We start from the raw sequence: 13,152 nt of genomic DNA on the forward strand, positions 1-13,152 counted from the left end.
AAATCGCAATCTCAGAGCAACAGTGTGAAACACGTTGGTCACCGAAAGTTGCTAACTGGAAATAAGGTTTGGAGCTTCTGGTTTAAAGCTGGAAACCACTGAATTGAAGAGGACTGCGGTACCAGCCGGGCTCTATACAAGCCAAATGGCACGCTGACAAGCATGGGGGGGGTGTGGCGTTTCAAGTATGATGGGGAAAGCGTAGTTTTCTGGAACTCTCTACGGCTACGCCAACTGCCATATGCTGATTCCCCCAATACTCCCGCACCAATAACATAAGAGCTTAAATGTTGTTGTTTTTTTAACATTCTTCAAGCACGTTGTTTCTGCCATTTTATATGTGGGAATTCTATATGGAGCTGCACTTAAATTAGCGCAACACACAATCGTCCACCAGCAAAAAAAAAACTGAAATAAAATCACACTGTGTAATGTTCAAAGGTTTGTATGGGGAAAAAGGGTACTTGTTTCCTAGCACGGCGCCCATCGCATCGTATACCATTACACGAAATAAGGTATGCGATGCGATATTGTACAATAAAATATCGCATTGTATGCCATGCAATTGTACACAATTTTTGATTGTACAAGCACCCTGATGGGTCCTTACAATGTTAAATGGCCCCCCATAGTCAATGCCACCCCCAGGAAACGCAAACCCGAAGCGTCCTTCGACCTTTTCATACCCCCACTATCCACGTTGGCGTGGAATTTATTTTAGATCGTGTGGCGAGCTGACGCGGAATACGAGCCTGAAGCGTGGCGAGCGAACCCGCAATACATTTACAGTAATCCGTGTCCCCTCGCAGCGCTCGCCACACTATCTAAAATCAACTCCACGCTGACGTGGATAGTGGGGGTATGAAAAGGTCGGAGGATGCGTACCTTCGCCCCTCGCGTGCTCGCTGCGCTCACCATGCTTCGGGTTGGCGTTGGGATGGCGTTGCCAATGGGAGGTGCATTTAACATTAAAAGCACCCATTAGGGTGCTTGTACAATTAAAAATCGCATTGCATGCATCGCATGCCGCTATATTGCATGCGATGCAATTGAATAAGATAGAATACAATCAAAATCGGGGGCGCCGTGCTAGGAATCAAGTACCGAAAAAAAAAATTCTAGGTTGCTTCATAAATAAAATTAAAAAAAAGTCAATGTGTGTATATACATATTCATAAGGGTGTGGTAAAGGGATCCCACCAGCTGCGCGAGCCACTTTTCCCTCTATGAGGGTCATGGACCCCCACGAGGGAAAATAGCAGGTGGCCGTCGGGAACCCGGCTGTATGTTTTTTTGAGAACATTTCGTCAATGGTTCACACTAATGCAATTTCTTATAGAGGTGGAGTATTAAAAAATGTATATTGTAGTTACTTAAGTATCACACTCGCTGAGTTGTTCGCATGTGCAGGGAGTGGCACCAGTGGAACGCAGGTGGGTCGGTTTCTGCTCAGGGCGTGCGGCTGACATCACATGTTAGCTGCACACCCCCTTTTCTACCATCGCCATCTGAAGTAAAAGTAAATTCAGACTGACCGATGTGAGGTAATGTTTTCTCATGCACAACGCCTCGCATGCTAGCGCGGCGATGCAGGTGGTGGGGCGGCGCTGACCTGTTCACTAGGCTGCAAGTAGATGCAGCCTAGCAAATCGGTCTGAATCAGGCACAATATGTGGACAAAGAAATGCAGAACCTTTGCCGTTTGTTGTACCATTGTAAGGGAAAAAACTTATCCTTGTAAGGCCTATTTCACTATCATTTTAAGCTTGCGAGCAGGACCTTCCTACCTCTATGGCTCTTTGTTACTCCCCAGTTCATTTGGTCAGTTGTCCACCACCCCATAACTGACCCTAAGGATATCCAGTTAGCACAATTTACTTTAATGTGTTTATTTTTACTTAATTTATCCAGGAGAAACTGTTGGCGTAGGTTTGCTGTGCAAAAATTATGAGACTTTAGGGCGCTGTGATTCAAGAAAGTTTGGGAGCCACAGACCTATTGCATGAATGGGTGGAAGGCATACAGAGCACATGTTTCCATGTATGTAAAGTTGGCCATACACTAGTCCGATTTGGCCACTGTTCACCTGATTTCGACCAATTGGAGAAGTCAGATGAAAAGTGTCTAAATCAGATGTGTTTGACCTCTGATCCGATATGAGGTATTGCCTGCTGCATGTCTGACCACCAACTCAGACCCTCTCCCAGCGGGATGCGTTCATCTATTAGAATGAACTTAGGTCTACAGTCATTAGGTCGACCCCACTAGGTCGACTGGCAGGAAGGTCGACCTGACTTAAGGTCGACATGACTTAAGGTCGAATTTGCATAAAGGTCGACATGAGGAAGGTCGACTGGTCATAAGGTCGACATGGGTTTTTCACTGTTTTTTGAGCCGACGTGCCGACAGGCGGTATTTCATGCCCTACCATCCACTAGGGCGTGGTGGGAGAATAAAATAGTGTGCCGAGCGCAGCAAAGCACCGTGCCCGAAGCATCGCGAGCGATGCGAGGGTCCGATTCTCATTGCCAACTGTGTCCATGTCGACTGTCGACATTCGGATCAAAAAACAGTGAAAAACCCATGTCGACCTTATGACCAGTCGACCTTCCTCATGTCGACCTTTATGCAAATTCGACCTTAAGTCATGTCGACCTTGGCCCATGTCGACCTTAAGTCAGGTCGACCTTCCTGCCAGTCGACCTAGTGGGGTCGACCTAATGACTGTAGACCTAAATACAGTCTGACGAATGATCCCATTCCCTCCCAGCAGTGGGAGACTTTTAACTTAACTTTTTGTTATTTTATGTTTTTCATGTGCACATTTGTAATACAGTACATTCGCTTTTATTCTAACTAGTGTTTGATAACCCTATGTTCTTACCCGATGAGGTTAAAAGGTATCGAAACACTTAACTTGCATCATCTTCAGATCTGGCTCTGGTTTTGCTTATTTACCCTCCCATTTACCAGACTGCATTCAAGAGATCATCTGCCGGACATCTGAGTTTATTGTGCGCCATTGTATACACTGCCCACCCATCTTTTATCACTTGGGGGCCCATTTATCGTATAATAAAGCACTGTGAAATATGTATGTGCTATATAAGAAACGTAATAAATAAATATTTGCTGCTAATTCCCTGAAAACACCCGTTTTTGTGGGTTAGTGGCAAATATTAAGTATCACCCGAATGTATGTAGGAGGGACCCCAGCAGGAATCTCTGATCCCTGCTGCAATCCCTCCTGCATCGCCGCCGGCCGAATCTATGGGGGATGTGAAGCTGCGCAATGTATCAACATCGGGCAGCATTGCAGTAGGTCCCAGGGCCACCGCCATTCTGAGACATCGGTAGCACATTGTAGCTTATGGGCTACAGAGCGCACTGCCGCCGGGTCAGCAGGGTGAGCCGGAGGTCAGTGCTAATCCTGCATGTGCAGACTCCCGCACCCAGCAAAGCAGAGTGCAGTGCGTTTGCAGGTTGATGCATTCAACCGAAAGGATGGCCGGTAAATGCTGCCCGGATCACATTGCATGTGCGATCCAATGATCAATGGCCCCTTCATAACATGAATTGCAAGCTGAATAAAAAAGACCAAATTGTGCACTGCAAATGTTACATTTTACAGAACAATTTTGAAAATGTCAGTCATCTCTAAAATGCAGGCTGTGTATAAACGTCTTAAAAAGTGAGAAATGCTTTACATTCCACTGCAGGAACAGAAAGGCCTGATTGAGACGTGCACTCGTCTTTTGGTGACTTTATGCAAATTACGCTACAAATGGCATAATTTATGCATACACAGGTGCAAGGACTGAGACGCCCACTATGGGCATCTGTAGACTCTGTAATACCTCCCAGTGCTTACACGTAGGGAGGCTGATCCTAGATACGTTTTTCAATCCTGGGATCCCCGGCAGGTGCGTGGCTGCGCAGCTTGACCTCTAACATCATGCTGCACAACCTGGTTGCCGGGCAGAGTCTGAGCCGATCACTTCTGGTGCTCAGTGCTGCCCGGCAGAAAAGGGTCAAATGTGCTTTAAATCCCGGGATCCAGCTAATCCTGATCCCCAAATAAGCATTCCTACTTGTGTGTTTTTTCTCATGATTTCCTCCCACAGTTCAAACATACAGAGGTAGGGTCAGGGCCGGCAACACCACTAGGCAGCTTTAGAGCTTTAATCAATTGCCTGGGGCGCTGGCCACTGCCCCCGCCCCCTCCGCAAAGCTGGTTGAGACCCGCCGGCACCGCTCACCCTCACCACCGCTGACTTGCTGCGGTGACCACACGTCCCCCCTGCCTGGGGCGCTGAGGTGCCTTGCACCGGCGCTGGGTAGGTTCATTTGCTCTCGACAATAGTGAACCCTACGGTGTAAGTGTGTGTATATGTGTGGATGAGCCAGGTGGCTCTTATCTGCCATCAAATGTCTTCTTCGGTCGGTTAGGTGTGGATTAGCTCACAGACAATGTATAGGTAGACAGTCAATAGTTCAACACCAAAAGATCAACATGCACTAGGTCAACATTGATGCATTGACCTAGTGCAGTGGTTCCCAACCCTGGTCCTCAAGGACCCCCCAACAGTGCACGTTTTCCAGGTCTCCACACAGAATCACAGGTGAGATAATTAGCTCCACCTGTGATCCTTTCAAATGTGCCTGAATAATCTGTGCACCTGCCGGGTGACCAGGACAACGTGCACTGTTGGGGGTACTTGAGGACCAGGGTTGGGAACCACTGACCCAGTGCATGGCTCTCTTCACTCCCAATGATTTGGGACACTTTCCCTTTCACAATGGGATTCAATATTGATGGTAAAGCATAAAAAAAGTCCCAAAAATTAAAAACATTGTGTAAAACCCATGCTGACCTTTGCCATGTCGACATTTTACTTGTCATTTTGTCAATGTCAGCCGTGTGTGTGTGTGTGTGTCGACCTTTTGTCATTGTCAACCTATTGACTGTCTTGGGCCAAATTCTCTCTCTAATGGCCAAAACCATGTGCACCAGTGACGTGCGGTGAGGCACCCCCCCCCCCCCCCCCCACACACAGGCAGCAGAATCCTGTTACCCGGATGGGGTAGAGAGAGTGTGACGCTTTGTCTGGATGCAGCGATTCCGCTGTGAGATGATCCCAGACCGCACGATCCGGTCACAGCGCAGCACATGTAGCTCCTTCTACCCAACATACATGTGGGGAAAATCCGCGGTTAGGGTAGATGAGAAGTGGCTGCAGCTCAGAACGCGATCACGCTGCCTGTCGGCGGGGACAGAGTTGCTTGTTTTACGTGTGCTACACGTCACTATCGCACGTGGAGTCATAGCGTCTGTTGCATATAATGGAATGGCAAGCAAATCAGCATAAATCTATATGTTGTCTGAAAAACGTGCGCATTTAACAGTAAACTGATGATCATCATGCCATCATTAGAGCACTGAAGTGACAATGGCAGGGTCTGTTATAATGACAATTACAATCCAGGCGTCAGTTTTCAGATTGTGTTTAGCTTTAGAATTAAACACAACCAGAACTGCATCGTGCGTCCGAAACTATATGATACAAATGAGAAACAGAAACTGTTGTACAACTGTTACTAATGTATTGTTCACCCTGGATACATTAGTGGATACAATCTCTAACAAAGTTCTATTCAATGACCACAGCCTATAACTCATATGAGGAACAAAGAGGACTATTTTACATCTGGATAGTAAGGAAGGAGGTTTTAAAGAAAGGGTTTCTCGTGGAAATAATGAATGTACACGACTTGGGGCATAGGGTTTACCATCAATAGCATCGTCCTGTTTTAGGTGCTAGATTGATAAGTATCTTCATGCCATTCTTTCTTGAATCTTTACAGTACATTTCCCCTGGTCTTGAAATGATCTTTCACACCCCAATGTATTGGGACTCTCCTCACCTTTATTTAACTGCTCTGGTGCCCTCTGGAGTTCCGTGGTATTTGTCAATTTCAATCAAACAGCTGCACCCAAGGCTTCTCGATGATGGACTTAGCGTGGGGAGGGGGTATTGGTAATGGACCTCCGGTATATGCGACCTCCCCTCCCCTCCCACCACCCGGCAGACTCACCTGTCCTCGGCGGTGGCGGTGGCGGCGGCCAGTCCTCTCGGCGGGTGAGTGACATCTTCTGCTTTCTCCCTGCAGGCGCCGGCCGAACTCCCCGCTGCCCGCGCTGCTGCATGTGTGATTGGACAGCGGATCCATCACTGGATCTGCTGGCCCAATCACATCTCGGGGCGTGCGTTTATACTGGTGCCGCTGTCATTGCGGCATCAGTATAAGTGCCGCTTCCCCATTCATTTTCAATGGGCTTTTACAGCCCATTGCTGCGCCCTGCCCCCTGCCCACCCCTACCCGCCCCCCGCTGCCCGGTGCTTTAATGTTAACAGCGGGAGGCACCTCTCCCGCTGCCTCCCACTCTCACATGCAGCAGTGGGAGGCAGCCGGAGAGGTAGAAATGATTAAAATAGTAAAAGAAGATATATAAATATCTTCTTTTTATTATTTTCATCATTGTGACAGGGGAGGCTCTGCCTCCCCTGCCTCCCCTGACTGCACGTCCCTGATGTGCACTGCAGGTGGGGCAGATGTAACATGTGCAGAGAGAGTTAGCTTTGGGTGGGGTTTGTACTTCAAACTAATATTGGTACTTGTGTAATATCTGGGCGCCCGATTTTTTCATTGTATTGCATCGCATCACATGGAATATAGTGACATACAATTCATGCGATGCGATTTTTCATTGTAAAGACCCGATTTTTAATTGTACAGTCACCCATGGGTGATTTCATACCCCCCTATCCAACTACGCATGGAGTTGATTTTATATAGTGTGGCGAGCGCAGCGAGCCACCGTGCCCGAAGCGTGGCGAGCCCCGGGAGGGGACGCAGAATACATGTAAAGTAATCCGAGTCCCCACACGGGGCTCGCCACGCTTCGGGCTCGGTGGCACGCTGCGCTCGCCACACTATATAAAATCAACTTCATGCGTAGTTGGATAGTGGGGGTATGAAATCACCCATGGGTGACTGAACAATTAAAAATCAGATCTTTACAATGAAGCATCGCATCGCATGCCTTCAGTAGTGGCATGCAATGAAAAAATCGGGCGCCCCCAGATAATACACAAGTACCCTAATATCAATATTGCAGTGTAAGAATAATGCAGCCAGTATTTACCCTGCACAGAAACAAATTGACACCCAAATGTGTTACATCTGCCCCCCTGCTGTGCACATGGTTTTGACCAGGATTTGCCTTTGCGAGTGAACCAGAATAAGGGCCATGGTCTCTAACGTGAACAAGTACATAACCAAAGAAAGCAATCTGGTGCAAAGAATAATTATAAAAATACCACTTTCTATTAATTTTTGGTAGTACCAATTGTGTGGCGCTCTCTCATATAAATATACAAAAATACATATGTTTATTTTCTAATTAATTGTATATATTAAACCCCTATTTCTAAGTACATAAACACCTCAGTGACACGCTCACAGCACTCTTGCAGTGTAAATGAAAGTGGTAATACTCACCCAAAAGCTCTCACTTTCTGATTCTCACACCCTAGAACATTTCGCCCAGTCTCAATTGCAACAGAGCCTTTGTGCATACACACTGGGGGTGATTCAGGTTCGCTACCTATCGAGCCCCACCAATCCCATCTGTACCATGCGAGGGGATGTATGCAAACAATTCCCCTAAACTGACTATTATTTCCATCTGAGTCCGCTGAAGAGGGGACACCCAGCCTTTTCTCAGGGACGACCATAAAATGCAGGGCTTTCCACTGCCCGCCCCTGTGATAGTCGCCGAAGGCGTTCCCACAGGGACCCTGCACATGTGTATAAGGGCGCATACACATGCGCAGAGCCACACTATCGGTCCCTGCAGCAAATTCACCTTCAACCTGAAGCTATCAATGTCTAATACAGTCACTAGTCCAAGGTGAGAATCAATGTAGCACAATGGTCAACATTGTGTTAACTGTGTTATGAGACAGCGTTTTAGCCAGATCAGCATGCACTGAATACATGAACAAACACAATGATTGCTCTACATGTCGTAAATATCTGTGTGTCGCTTATTGTGCAAAGATCAGCCATATGGCATGTATTATCATTATAGCCCCTATATCAGTTACCATTTGTATAAGACAATGATCAGCATAAACACAATCTGCTTGGATATATTAATATGCCCACAGAGTAGACATTAATGTCCTTTTCTGCCTTGAAAACATTTTCTAAGAACGATATTAATTGGGCAGACTTCCCACACTCTGAGCAAGTTGCGTAATGTGCAGGTAGGTTTATTGGCTTCAGATAAAAATGGGCCAACTTCCTCTGGACTTAAAGGACTGGCAGCACGGAATGGTTTGACCCGCTACCACAGATCAAATACAAAACTAAAACACAGTTCAAATAGCTGTAATGCATTATATGTTCACAAATTAATGCAAGCCATTTCTATTATTATTATTATTAATAAGTGTTATGTATAAGGCACCACAAGTGTTTCACAGCACCATCCACGTGTGCACCAGCCGCCAGCTATGGGCGGCTGGTGATGCCCAGCAACAATAAGAAGGGTTGCATCTGTTTGGCACGGATTCGGTATAAAATACCAACGATCAAAATCACGACGGTCAAAATGCCGACAGCTATTGACCGACGTTCAAAATACAGACAAGGTCAAAATATCGACATTTAAAATCCCGACAAGGTCAAAATACCGACATATAGATTGTAGACAGGTGAAAAAGTCAACATGACTTTTGGTTGACAGGTCGCGAGGTCGACATGGGTTTTTTCACCGTTTTTTTTTTACCCGAATGTCGACCCAGTCAACATAGACACAGTTGGAAGTCAACTGCAGCCCCTCGCTATGCTTTGGGCATGGTGCCTTGCTGCGCTCGGTACACTATTTTATTCTCCCACCACACCCTAGTGGATGGTAGGGCATGAAATACCACCTGTCGGCACATGTCGGGTCAAAAAACAGTGAAAAAACCCATGTCAACCTCGCGACCTGTCGACCGAAAGTCATGTAGACTTTTTCACCTGTCTACATTCTATGTGTAGGTATTTTGACCTTGTCTGTATTTTTATCTTGTTGGGATTTTGACTGTCGGTCAATGGTTGTCTGTATATTGACCATCAGGATTTTGACCGTCGGGATTTTAACTGCATCCCGTATGGCACACATTAGAACAATACAGGGTACACCATACTTGCCTTCTTTTGAAAACGAGTGTCAGGGAGATTATAGTTGGTAGTAACATTTTGTGCTGCACCCCATTGAGGGGCGGGTCATGCTCCACCCAAACGGCGTGTCTAGTTCCACATACAGGTATGTAGAGACCTAGACGCGTGGCTGTGTACTTGTACATCTAAGAGGAATCTTTTCAAATGACTTATAGATAGTAGATTGTAGATGAGCCCCAAAGCAGTTAATAAGAGCCACTGTACTTGGTAAAGAAAAGTCACTGATACGTGTCAGGGATTGTTCATCTATTATGTCTTACACAAGGTATCATATAAATGGCACAATAAATGCATGTAGCCGGAGGGTTCATTGCTGGGAAATTACACTGATGATTCCATGTAAATCAGGGGTGGCCAAACCTGTCCTCAAGATCTACCAAGAGTTCTTGTTTTTCAGGAAACCTGTGGATCTATATTAGAAATGATGCAGCGGGTGACATTCTATGGTTTTACCTAAATGCGCATCTTTTTTTAGCTCACCACATCGCCGCAAATCGCACTTTTTGAAATCGCACTTTTCAGTCATAATTCGCATATTTAATGTGATGCGTTTTGGAGGCTGAAAAGTGCGAAGAGGTGCGATTTGCGGCGAATTGGTGCGCTGTCTTTAGTCCTGAAAATGTGCGATTTTCATGTCTGAAAATCGCACGTTTGCAGGAAAGCGCAAAGTTTAAAAAAAAAAACCGCGTGCGGGGTCCCCCGCCCGAGCATAACCAGCCCCGGACTCACTGAGCCGGTGCTGGTGACATAAAATCAGGGTCCCCGACAAATCGGGGTCCCCTTGATTTCATGAAACCAGCACCAGGCTCAAGGTCCGGCGCTGGTTCCCAAAATACGGGGGACAAAATGACTAGGGGTCCCCCGTATTTTAAGAACCAGCACCAGACACAACCAGCCAGCAGGGTAATGCCACAGCCGGGGGAAACTTATTATATAAGCTCCCGCGGCCAAAGCATTAACCCCCTGGCTGGTCAGCATGGGCAGGGGTCCTGGGGAAGTGGGGACCCCCCCAATGAAGGGGTCCCCCCCTCCAGGACTTACCAGCCCATGCTGATAGTCCGGGGCTGTCCCCGATGCCCCTGGGCGGTGGGCATCGGGCTGATGGATTGTGTAAAAAAAAGAATAAAAACTATTGTTTTTTACTGGCGAACTATGAGTCCCAGCAAGCCTACCCCGCATGCTAGGACTTGGAGAACCACAAGTCCCAGCAGAGATGTTCCTTCCTCGGCGTCTGTATTCAGAATGATTTCTGGCCAATCAGGAGCCGACTTTCTCGGCTCCTGATTGGCCAGAAATCATTCTGTCCAGAGACGCCGAGAAGGAAACATCTCTGCGCCTGTCAAAGTCCTGCGAGCCGGGTACCAGATGGGAGCAGCGCTGTCACCGGAGAGGATGCCGAGGTCGTCGCCGGGGACCAGGTGAGTAGGATTTGCTTCCTTAGGTACCCCTGGGGACTACCTCGGATCCTGGACCCCGGATTCTTCAGCCCAGGAGCCCCGGAACCCCAGGACCAGCCCCGGAACCAGGACCAAGGCCCCAGAACCGGACTCTTCTGCCCTGGAGCCCCGGAGCCCGGACCCAGGATCCAGGGACCGACCTACGGGCTCAAGGTAGGTAAGTATCAGTGTGTGGGTGTTATGTGTGTATTAAACTTTTATTTTACAGTGTGTCAGTGTGTTTTTGTTAACTATTTTTTCTACTGTTGAACTACAAGTGCCAGCGAGCCCTTTAATGCCCCGCATGCTGGGACTTGTGGTTCTCCAAGTCCCAGCAAGCCTACCCCGACAGGGTACACCATACTTGCCTTCTTTTGAAAACGAGTGTCAGGGAGATTATAGTTGGTAGTAACATTTTGCGCTGCAGCCCATTGAGGGGTGGGTCATGCTCCACCCAAACGGCGAGTCTAGTTCCACATATGGAGAGACCTAGACGCGTGGGTGTGTACTGGTATATCTAAGAGGAATCTTTTTAAATGACTTATAGATAGTAGATTGTAGATGAGCCCCAAAGCAGTTAATAAGAGCTACTGTACTTGGTAAAGAAAAGTCACTGATACGTGTCAGGGATTGTTCATCTATTATGTCTTACACCAGGGCCGTTTCTAGAGGCGGACAAGCCTTGCAGCTGCCCGGGCGCCGCACGGCTTGTCCGCCTCTTTTAAACAGCAGGGGTGCCTGGCAGCTCCCCCTTCCTCCTCTTCTCACCATCCCCCGCCCTGGCCGCCACAGCAGATATCGCTCGGAGGGGAGGGGAGCGCATCACGCGTCTCTCCTTTCCCTGTCTATGTCACTCACTGACAGAGCTCGCAGGCCGGCAGCCAATCAGGAGCCAGCCCGCGAGGTATGATTGACTGTCGGCCCAGTCACAGTCTGGGAGAAGGAGAGAAGGGGAAGGAGAGACGCGCGGCGTGATGTGCTCCCCTCCCCTGGGAAGCAGCAGCGGCGATGGAGGCAGCGGGGGACCCAGAGACCTGGACTCTGCTCTCCCCGGCAGCAGCAACAACGGTGAGTTGTGCTGCTGCTGGGATAATATATGTCTGGCACTGGGGGCACATATTTGTCTGGCACTGGGGGTGCATATATGTCTGGCACTGTGGGGGCATGTCTGTCACTGGGAATATATGTGGCACTGTGGGGGCATATATGTGGCACTGTGGGCATATGTGGCACTGTTGGGGTATCTATGTGTGGCACTGTGGGGGCATGTCTGTCACTGGGCATATATGTGGCACTGTTGGGGTATATATGTGGCACTGTGGGCAGATGTGGCACTGTTAGGGTATATATGTGTGGCACTGTGGGGGCATGTCTGGCACTGGGGGGGCATATATGTCTGGCACTGTGGGCATGTTTTTCACTGGGCATATGTGTGGCACTGGGGGGCATATATGTCCTGCACTGGGGGGGGCATATATCTCTGGCACTGTTGGGGTATATATGTCTGGCACTGTGGGGGCATGTCTGTCACTGCGCATATATGTGGCACTGTGGGGGCATATATGTGGCACTGTGGGGGCATATATGTGGCACTGTGGGGGTATATATGTGTGGCATTGTGGGGGCATATATGTGGCACTGTGAGAGTATATATGTGTGGCACTGTGGGGGCATATCTGGCACTGGGGGGCATACCTAGCACTATGGAGGCATATATGTGTGGCACATCTGCCACTGTGGGGGCATATCTGGCACTAGTAATCAGCATCAGTTGTGCGGCAGCGGCCTGTGGGGGCATAATGTGTAATGGGCATTGCGGTGTGTGGGGAGTATTGTGTAATTGCCATCACAGTGTGGGGTCTAATGGGCATCATGGTGTGCGGTATAATGAGTAATTGTCATCACGGTGTGCAGCGTAATGCGTAATTGTCATCACGGTGTGCAGCGTAATATGTAATTGTCCTCACAGTGTGCGCGTAATATGTAATTGTCATCACGGTGTGCAGCCTAATATGTAATTGTCATCACGATGTGCGGCATAATGTGTAATTGGCATCATGGTGTGCGGCGTAATATGTAATTGTCATCATGGTGTGCGGCGTAACATGTAATTGTCATCATGGTATGCGGCGTAATATGTAATTGTCATCATGGTGTGCGGCGTAATGTGTAATTGGCATCATGGATAAACAGTGTATAATGATGTAAGTAGTCTGTCATTGGCCTTGATCTGTGAGGTGTACTAGGTCACTGTATGGGCCTTTATATTTTCAGCCCGCCAACTTATGTGCAGAAGGACAATGACAATTCCTGCAGTAACCAATGTCTGGTCATGCAGGTTGCAAAAGTGAGATGTAAGGTGAAAGTTCCTGCTAGACCACACCCCTTTTAACATTAAGCCACGCCCCTACGCCTCGGGGGG

At 48.0% G+C, this 13,152-nt stretch overlaps 1 protein-coding gene across 2 annotated transcripts in view; it reads right to left on the reverse strand.

The window, feature by feature from the left end:
• PIDD1 (p53-induced death domain protein 1) overlaps positions 1-6,208 on the reverse strand; it is a 55,569-nt gene extending 49,361 nt beyond the window's left edge. Inside the window, exon 1 of one of the 2 annotated variants that reach the window (XM_083165400.1) lies at positions 6,097-6,208. The gene's annotated coding sequence lies outside the window, so the exon portion shown is untranslated. Of the gene's footprint in view, positions 1-5,925; positions 6,045-6,096 lie in introns of those variants that run through there. The other variant, XM_083165399.1, reaches the window with a different exon arrangement.
• Between the last annotated feature and the right edge of the window lie 6,944 nt (positions 6,209-13,152).

Source organism: Crinia signifera, chromosome 11 (assembly GCF_055691185.1).
Source record: "Crinia signifera chromosome 11, ASM5569118v1, whole genome shotgun sequence".
In the NCBI taxonomy this organism is placed as follows: domain Eukaryota; kingdom Metazoa; phylum Chordata; class Amphibia; order Anura; family Myobatrachidae; genus Crinia; species Crinia signifera.